Consider the following 8731-nt stretch of genomic DNA (forward strand, 5'->3'; position numbering starts at 1 on the left):
CAACTCCCTCAACAATAGTTTTGCAACTGTAAGGCTGTCATTTCTACGTGTGGGGTATGCTTCAATCCAGTGACTAAAAATGCACACAATCACCAACACATACTTCAGACCTCCATGCACAGGCATCTCAATAAAGTCCATCTGCATTCTGCTGAACAGGCCACCCGCCCTGCCAATGTGGCTCACGTTCACAACCGTTCCCTTTCCTGGGTTCATCTGTTGACAAATGACACAACGATGGCAAACTGCTTCTGCAACTTGACGGAATCTGGGGTTAAACCAATCAGTTTTGAACAATCTTATCATGGCATCTCTCCCTAGGTGAGCCTGCCCATGATAGAACCGCGCTGCGGTAAGAGACTATTTGGTAAAACAAATTTTCCCTCATTTGAAACCCATAACTCATCTGGTCTCTTTGTACATTGTGACTTAATCCAGAAGACTCTTTCATCCTCCCTGACGCTATTCTGTAATGCTTTTAGTTCATCCATTGTATCCACGACCTTCAAGGCAAATGCTTCAGCTGGTTCGAGCTCTGGCTCATTTATCAAATTCCATTCATCCCTGAGCAATATACAGTTCAAGGCACAAAATCTTGCGACCTGATCCGCATATGCATTTCCCAGGGAAACATAGTCCTGTTCTTTTGTATGAGCACTACACTTTACCACTGCAATTTCGGCTGGCATCTGAATGGCGTGTAACAATTCCCTTATTCTCTCCCCGTTTTTCACTGGGGACCCTGAAGAGGTCAGGAAACCTCTCTGTGACCATAGTTGCCCAAAGTCGTGCACAATTCCAAACCCGTACGGAATGTCAGTGTAAATGGTAACCTTCATCAATGTAGACAGTTGGCATGCTCTTGTAAGGGCTACAAGCTCTGCTACTTGTGCGAATAGACTCCTTGGAGCCAGGATGCTTCCAAGACACCTGTTACAGTACGTACAGCATATCCTGCTTTCAATATTCCCAATGCATCTCTTAAACATGACCCATCAACAAAAACAATTTGGTCATTTTCATCAAGCTTAGTATCCTTAATGTCAGGTCGGGGTTTTGTGCAAAATTCAGTCACCTGAAGGCAGTCATGCTCGACGTCTTCAGCGTTCTCAACTTCAGCATTTTCACCGGGAAGCAAGGTTGCTGGATTCAACGTAGTGCACCTTTTCAGCTGCACATTCGGTGAGCCCAGAATTATTGTTTCATACCTTGTGAGTCTTGCTCCAGTCATGTGTTGCGTTCGGGAGCGGGTCAAAAGTATCTCAACTGAGTGAGGGACCATGACTGTTAATGGGTGTCCCATCACTATTCCTTCACTCTGAGTGAGGCTGATACCAACTGCTGCTACGGCGCGCAAACACCCTGGAAGTGCTGCTGCGACCGGATCCAAAGTAGCTGAAAAATACGCTACTGGTCTGTTTATGCCACCATGGGCTTGGGTCAAGACAGACAAAGAACATGCATCACGTTCATGACAAAACAATGTGAAAGGCTTTGTGTAATCAGGCATACCTAAAGCTGGAGCCCTGCACATGCATTCTTTCAATTCAATAAAAGCATCCATCTCATCTCCTTTCAGCTCAATTTCATCCAAGGCATCCTTCTGGGTCAGTTTCAGTAAAGGCTTTGCTAGAGTTGAGAAGTTGGGAATCCACTGGCGACAGTAGCTCACCATCCCCAAAAACTTCCTCACCCCCCTCCTCGTCTTTGGTGGACTCATTTGAAGTACACTTGTTATTCTTTCCTTCATTATTCTCCGTGACCCTTTCTCTATTTGATGACCCAAGTATTTCACTTTCTTCTGACAGAACTGCAACTTTGAAGGAGACACCTTGTGTCCATTCCTTCCCATATGGTTCAATAGAGCAATGGTGTCGGCTGTGCAGCCACTTTCTGTCTTAGATGCAATCAGTAGGTCATCAATGTACTGTACTAGGGTTGACTCGAATGGCAATTCTAACGCTTCCAAGTCTTTCTTTAGAATCTGATTGAAAATTGACGGTGACTCAGAAAACCCTTGAGGAATTCGACACCAACTGTAAACTCTGTCTAAGAATTTGAAACAAAAGAGAAATTGGCTGTCCTCATGAAAAGGCACCGAAAAGAATGCTTGTGACAAGTCGATGACTGAGAACCACTCGGCATCGCAAGGGACTTGAAACATTATCACAGCTGGATTCGGTACTACAGGGCAGCATTTAACTATGATGTCATTTATTTTCCTCAAGTCCTGCACAATTCGGACCTTTCCACTCGGCTTTATTAGTCCCATGATTGGTGAATTACATGGACTGCTTAACACTTCTTTCAATACTCCCTGTTTTACAAACTCGTCAATGAGTTGGGCGACTTTAATGAGGGTGTCTTGTGCCATGTGGTATTGTGGGGTCTGGGGAAAGGTTACATTGGGTTTTACGGTCACTTTCACTGGTTCCACTCCTTTCACCAATCCCACCTCTTTTCCTGTCATATCCCACACTTCCTTTCCGACTGTTTCCCGTAATTCAGCTGGAATATCTTCTTCAGTTATCATCGGAAAAAGATTAATCAGAGGATATTCTTCATCGACAGTTTCCATCTCATCCCCTTCTACACTGTCCTCTTCTTCCCCATCACTGCTCGTCTGAATTCTAATTCCATCGTTCGAACACATAATTGAACATCCCAATTTGCACAATAGGTCTCTCCCTAACAGTGCTATCGGGCTTGAGTCACATACCACAAAATTATGTAACCCTTGATAGTTACCAATTCTGACTTGTACTGGATCTGTGATTGGGTTTGTCAGGTGCCTGTTTGCTACTCCCACTACTTGAACTGTTCTCCCTGAGAGTGGCAAATTTGGTACTTCAATGCTCCTAACAGTTGAGCGTGTGGCTCCTGTGTCAACCAAGAATGAAACACGATGACCCATAACTCTTCCCTCCACATATGGACCCTTTTGATCAACTTCCAAGGATGCTGCAAGCACACAATTTCCCTCCTCATCTGAACTTTCACTCTCCCATACATTGTTTATTCCATTCTCACTGTGTAATGGGAACTGTTGTACTGTGCCATTTGTACTCATCACCTGACCCGAGACCTGTGGAGGAACCATCACTTGCTGCTGACTCACTGGTGCCAAAGGTATTTGTATTTGCTGATTAGGTACCATGGGAAACTGCTGTTGCATTGGCTGCATTTGCGTCATCTGCATACGGGGCATCTGCATCTGCTGCGGCTACATGGGCTGTAATCACTGCAGCTGATTTATGGTCTGAAAATTTGGGTTTGGACCTCTCATTTTCGGTCCCCTCATTGTCTGGAATGCATTGACATCATTGTTTTGCTGACCAACACCTGCACCTTCCTGCACCACCATCGGGCACTCGCGTTTCCAATGTCCGACGACTCCGCACACGTGACACGGCATCACCCTTTTCATTGCCTGCACACCATTCGGAATCGCAACAGTGTTCAAATCTGGACCATTACTCCCAAAGCCTCCTCTGCCTCTGCCTCTCGCCTGTGGCTGAAACACCATATTTCCCTGCGGCTGCGGTATCTGCTGTTGGAACCCTTGCAACCCTTGCAGACCTGTCTGAGCTGCTTTAAGTTGCATCATTATCACTTTCTCTTTCAACCTTTTCTGTTTCACTTCAATTTCGTCGCTACAGTATTTCGCATAATTCAACACCTCATCAATAGGTTTCGACTGCCAACAAATCAAATGCGTCTTTATCATCTGACTTATCTCTGGTCTCAGCCCTTCCACAAATCTAAACACAAAATGAAGCATGTCCCTCGCCTCTATTGTCTCCGTGCCACTGTAGTTCTTGAACGCCTTCAACAACCTCTCATAGTAACCATGAATCGACTCTTTAGCCTCTTGGGCAGTCCGATCAATCTTCTGCCAATCCACATTTTTCGCGGCAACCTTCGTCTTCAAATGCTCAATCACCTTATAGTACAAGCTCATTACCATAGGTGATGGTGCACCCGTATCCCTGTCTCTCTCTGGTTCACTTGTCGGCCAACCTACAGCCCTTTTGCAGTCTTCCCACAAATCTGCCGGAACCACAATCTCAAAGAGGGTGTTCAGGTCTTCCCAAAGACATTTTGCAAGCTTCACAAACCTATCAGTCTGTTGATACCATTCAATCGGTTTCTCTCTCAGTTTGGGAAAATCATCCGTAAAAGACTGAATGTCGCTTCTGTGCCACGGTACATGTATTAATTTTCCCCCTGCTGTCTCCCTCATTGGTAACATGGTTATTGCATCACTACTCTGTGATCTTTTCTCGTTGTGCTCTGGGACACTGTCTTTCTTCTTTTCCTTTTTCTTTGCCCATCTGCTCTCCCATTTGTCTAAGCACCTCCACACTTGTGCACTCTGCAGCAATTCTCTAAGGTGCGTTTTCATGCCTGCTGACCTCATGTGTTCAAAGTCTGTGGTCCCGAAATCCAATCTATAGCTCCTGCTCAAGTGTTTTGTCTTGTCTATCTCAACCCCGTTTTTGTCAGCTATTTCTTGCAGCCTTCTATGTACCTTGTTCACTTCTCTCGTAATCCTGGGACATAGATACCTCAGCTCTTCTTCCGAGTAGGACTCTAACCTATTCAAACCCATAGTCCCTTCCACCAATTCTTCTGCTTCCATGTTCAACCTGACCCTATTCAGATAGTCTTCTCCCTTCCCACTGGCTGAGCTTTGTGTGGAATTCAGACTGTTGAACCACTGTGTCAGCTGTTGCGCATTCAACCCCATCAGTGTAGCATTCACATCGACTGCCATTGATGGTTGCGGCAACTTTTCAGTGTTCGATGACAGCGGTATCATCAGTGGGGGACTCGACCTCACCACTGTTGACTGAGCACATATGGGACTAAACTCCATCAAGGACCCAGATCCAGTTGGCTGAGCCGCTATCGGAGTTGTCTCTGGAGTGTTTTCTATGCACCTCCTTTCCGTCCCATTCTGCACCATTGATTCTTGACCGCTCATACCTGAGTTAGGCTGAATGTACAAAGGTACCGGTGGACCTCTAGTAATGGGTAGGGATATCGCATCTGGGTTCTGTCCATTCCCCAGGTTCTGAGGCATGTTCATTCCCACACTATGGGTCATCATTGCCGGCATGCCCGTCTGACTCCCCGTCATCTGAGCATGTGCGGTTCCCCCCTGCATCTGCTTCTGAGGCATCAAAAACTGGGTTGATTCAGCTTGTGCCAATGTTGGGTTGCGACCATTCTGTACTCCCATTACGGTTGGATCTAGAATCATTCCCGTACTGTTGTCACTGCTGTAGTACCTTGGGACCTGCGGCTGATAATTTTCTGCTGTTTTCACTATAGGCACATCTGGATATATTCTCCTAACCTGCGGTATCTGCGGGGTGAACAGTAAACTCGGGTCCTTAGATCCCGATGGCGTTTCTGAACTCGGAGTTTCATTATTCTGTACCGGTGTCGGAGGGGCAGAACTGTTACTTGGACCTTGTTCACTCTCTACATAAGGTGGTGGACGGTCGTTCAGCAATTGCATGATGAACTCCTCATCCTCTGACTCGTCTTCTCTCCTTAACTTTTCCTCGTCCTCTCTATCTTTGGAACACCTCCTGTTTGTCTTACAGGTAGCTTTCTTGCCTGTCGCCTCTTCTTCCTTAGCAATTGCGGGAAACAATTTTATCCCCTGCAATATATCTGACCTCCACACCTTCTGTGCATTATCCCACCTAGCGTCCGCTAGTGTCTTTTCTACCTTTCTTATCCTGGTCTCGAACTTCTTTTGCTGTTGCTGTCTAGCCATTAGTTCCCAAATCGCTAGAGCCTCAAACTGTGCTGGCCTTGGAGGTACCTTCATGTCGTACATCGCGAATCTCAAATTCTCTAGGATCCTTATATTGAATGTCCCATGGATCGGGAACGCTACGCTCCCATGTTTCTCTGTCAGCTTGTGCCATTGCTTTAGCCAAAGGCACGGAGCTACCCCCTTTTCCTCCATTACAATGTAAGCTGGTGTACCTTCGGGTGGCGTCTCCTCTCCTACGCTCGCTTTAATGTAAGACTCCCCCTTCATCGCACTCTTTAATGCTTTAAAAAAATTCATTTTCTCGTCTTTTATTTCACAAAATTTGTAATCAATAAGTGACTTTAATTCCCGGAATACTCTTCGCTTGCCTTTCCCCTTCCAATCGAGCCCCACGGACTGCGTCCAATCCGTGCGCGACCCTTCTCTGCAACCAACCTATCCCAGCGCGGCTCCTAGTGACGTCACACTCACACACACTGCGGCTGACAAAGCCTCGCGGCTAGTCCTCCTTCACTCAGCTCCTCTCGTAACAACTTCTGGCATGTATCGCGAGCAACCAAATAATAATAAAACAGATCTGTCGGTTTACTACAGGAAGGGTAACACAATCGCTTCAGGACCTTAGGGATTTTTCACTAGCCTCAGCAGTTATTCCATCTTTCTCGGTCCCCACTTTCGCAAGCAAATCTGACCCGCAGATTCTGCTCTCATCTTGTCAGTGATCTATTCTAGTGCACTTAGAATTTGTCAAAGCCCGAAGTCGAAGTTTTCTTTCACTCCCTTAACACACGTACCGACTCGTTGACCACGCCCGGTCAACCTATTAAACCGACCAGACCACAACATAAAACAAGTGTCTCATACACTTTTCAACATACTCCGGAGTCTCTTGACCTCGCAGGGCCCGTCTCAACAACAACAACCACGTGGACCTTTTTCCGCACAAAGCGCCACATGCACATGAAGTTCGACGACTTCCCTACTCTCACACTCGGAGTCGCACCTCCGTAATTCTCTAAAATCCTCGCAACCTTTTCAAACAATCTGCGGCAATAAGCTGTGCAAGCGCAAAACCCTGACTTCACTCATACCGTCACTAGTACCGCCAACGCCGATTTCACACCTCCATTCTCTCCATTCGCAAGCTCCGAGATCCCGGGAAAGTCGCGGGGGACTTAGGGCATCATCATTCTCTCAATCTGTTTTACCCAAGAAAAATCTAATTCAACACCATATACCTCTCGAGTGGGGTCTCAAAGAGCGCAACCGTTACCTCTCGAATGGGGTCCCAAAGGGCGAAACCGTTACCTCTCGAGTGGGGTCCCAAAGGGCGAAACCGTTACCTCTCGAGTGGGGTCCCAAAGGGCGAAACCGTCCCCTCGAGTGGGGTCCCAAAGGGCGAAACCGTCCTCTGCTACCATCTACTGATAGAGCGTTCCGACCTAATAAATTACCTGTATTTGGACGCTCCTGGGTCGATGAATCTTTTGACCAAGTGGGGCTCTCTTCACCCGAGATTAGTCAATTTGATCAAATCAATAATCAATAACGAACATAAGCAATGCCCTGATCAACATAACACGTCACAATTAATCCAGAAAACATTTCGGCGAACCATGACCTTCCGGCCATGAATAACCACACCAGTTTATTCAAAGTTAATGAATTTATTTCCCTATATTAACAAAGCTAGCACAATGTAAATGTGTCTCAACACCAAATGATATATGTAAATGAACATTAATAGCTGTCCATAACGGCGAAAAAGATGCAATCTATGCAGCATTTGAATAACAATGCATTCGATAATAGCAACGCAAACCACTAAAACTATAATCTGTAATGAGCTAATTGCATACATTAGTCAGCATAACAAGGTCTCAAATTGCATCGTGCAATAAATGAATCCTCATCTAACCTCAAATTAGCATCTGCATGTGGGATTTCATGCAAAAACAATTTAGCAACATTGATTTGGAAAACTCCTAACTAGGGCTCTTATCAAAAATCAGCAGTTGGTTACCTAAAAAGAAACACAATGCAATTGTACATTTTCCTTTCATATTTACCAAATTCAATCAGCATTCAAGGAAGTCTTCGTCTCACAGGTACCGGTTCCGATCAGCATGGGACGGGGCGAAGGGGCAGGGTGGACGGGGCAATTGCCTCACAGCGGCAAGATAAAAGGACAAAACTACTACTTCATGCAAAGGGACGAATCAAAGTTAAAGTCTCTAGGGCGAGAATTACTTAAAGTCTCTTTCTCTCGATTAGAGAAAGCATCAAAGTCTCATTCAAAATGGCGTCGAACATCAATTGGCATCGTAGAAGATGGCAAAATGACGAAGTCGGCAAGATGGGCCATAATGTCTGCAATGTCCTGCAAATGGCGGGTAATGGCGATGGGCAATGGCTAATGGCGGGTAAAAATGGCGTGCTTTCTTCTTGTGCACCAGGTTTAAATAGACAACAGTTCAAATCCAGTAGGGTCTTCCATTGGAGGGTTCATAGGTTGGCTTCAAATTGTCCAATCAAAAACAACAATTCACAAGCTTCTACCTAGGCATACATTATCCTTGGAGTCGGCAACGTAAGTTGCAACATTTTTTACCAATTAACTCTCTTTCAGAGCTTCCATTGTCTGCACCTGCAGATTGACCTTGGAGCAAAGAAGAAGATGCCAGGCTGGCACGAAACCTTAAAGATAAGCATGTGAACCGATCTCACTGGAAAAGTACAGCTTCAAGCAGGAATACATGTTTTATTAGCACATTAGAAAAACACGAGCATCTAAACCGTGAGACAAGGCAACTAGGCCGAAGCCTCCACTAAAGTTATGCTAAGTTAAAACATTTCAAACAAGCAAATCATGGCACACGTTTACGGTTATGTCAGATTAGTACAATTCTAATACATCACGTTATATAAAGCACGCTT

This window comes from Pleurodeles waltl, chromosome 6 (assembly GCF_031143425.1).
Source record: "Pleurodeles waltl isolate 20211129_DDA chromosome 6, aPleWal1.hap1.20221129, whole genome shotgun sequence".
NCBI lineage: Eukaryota > Metazoa > Chordata > Amphibia > Caudata > Salamandridae > Pleurodeles > Pleurodeles waltl.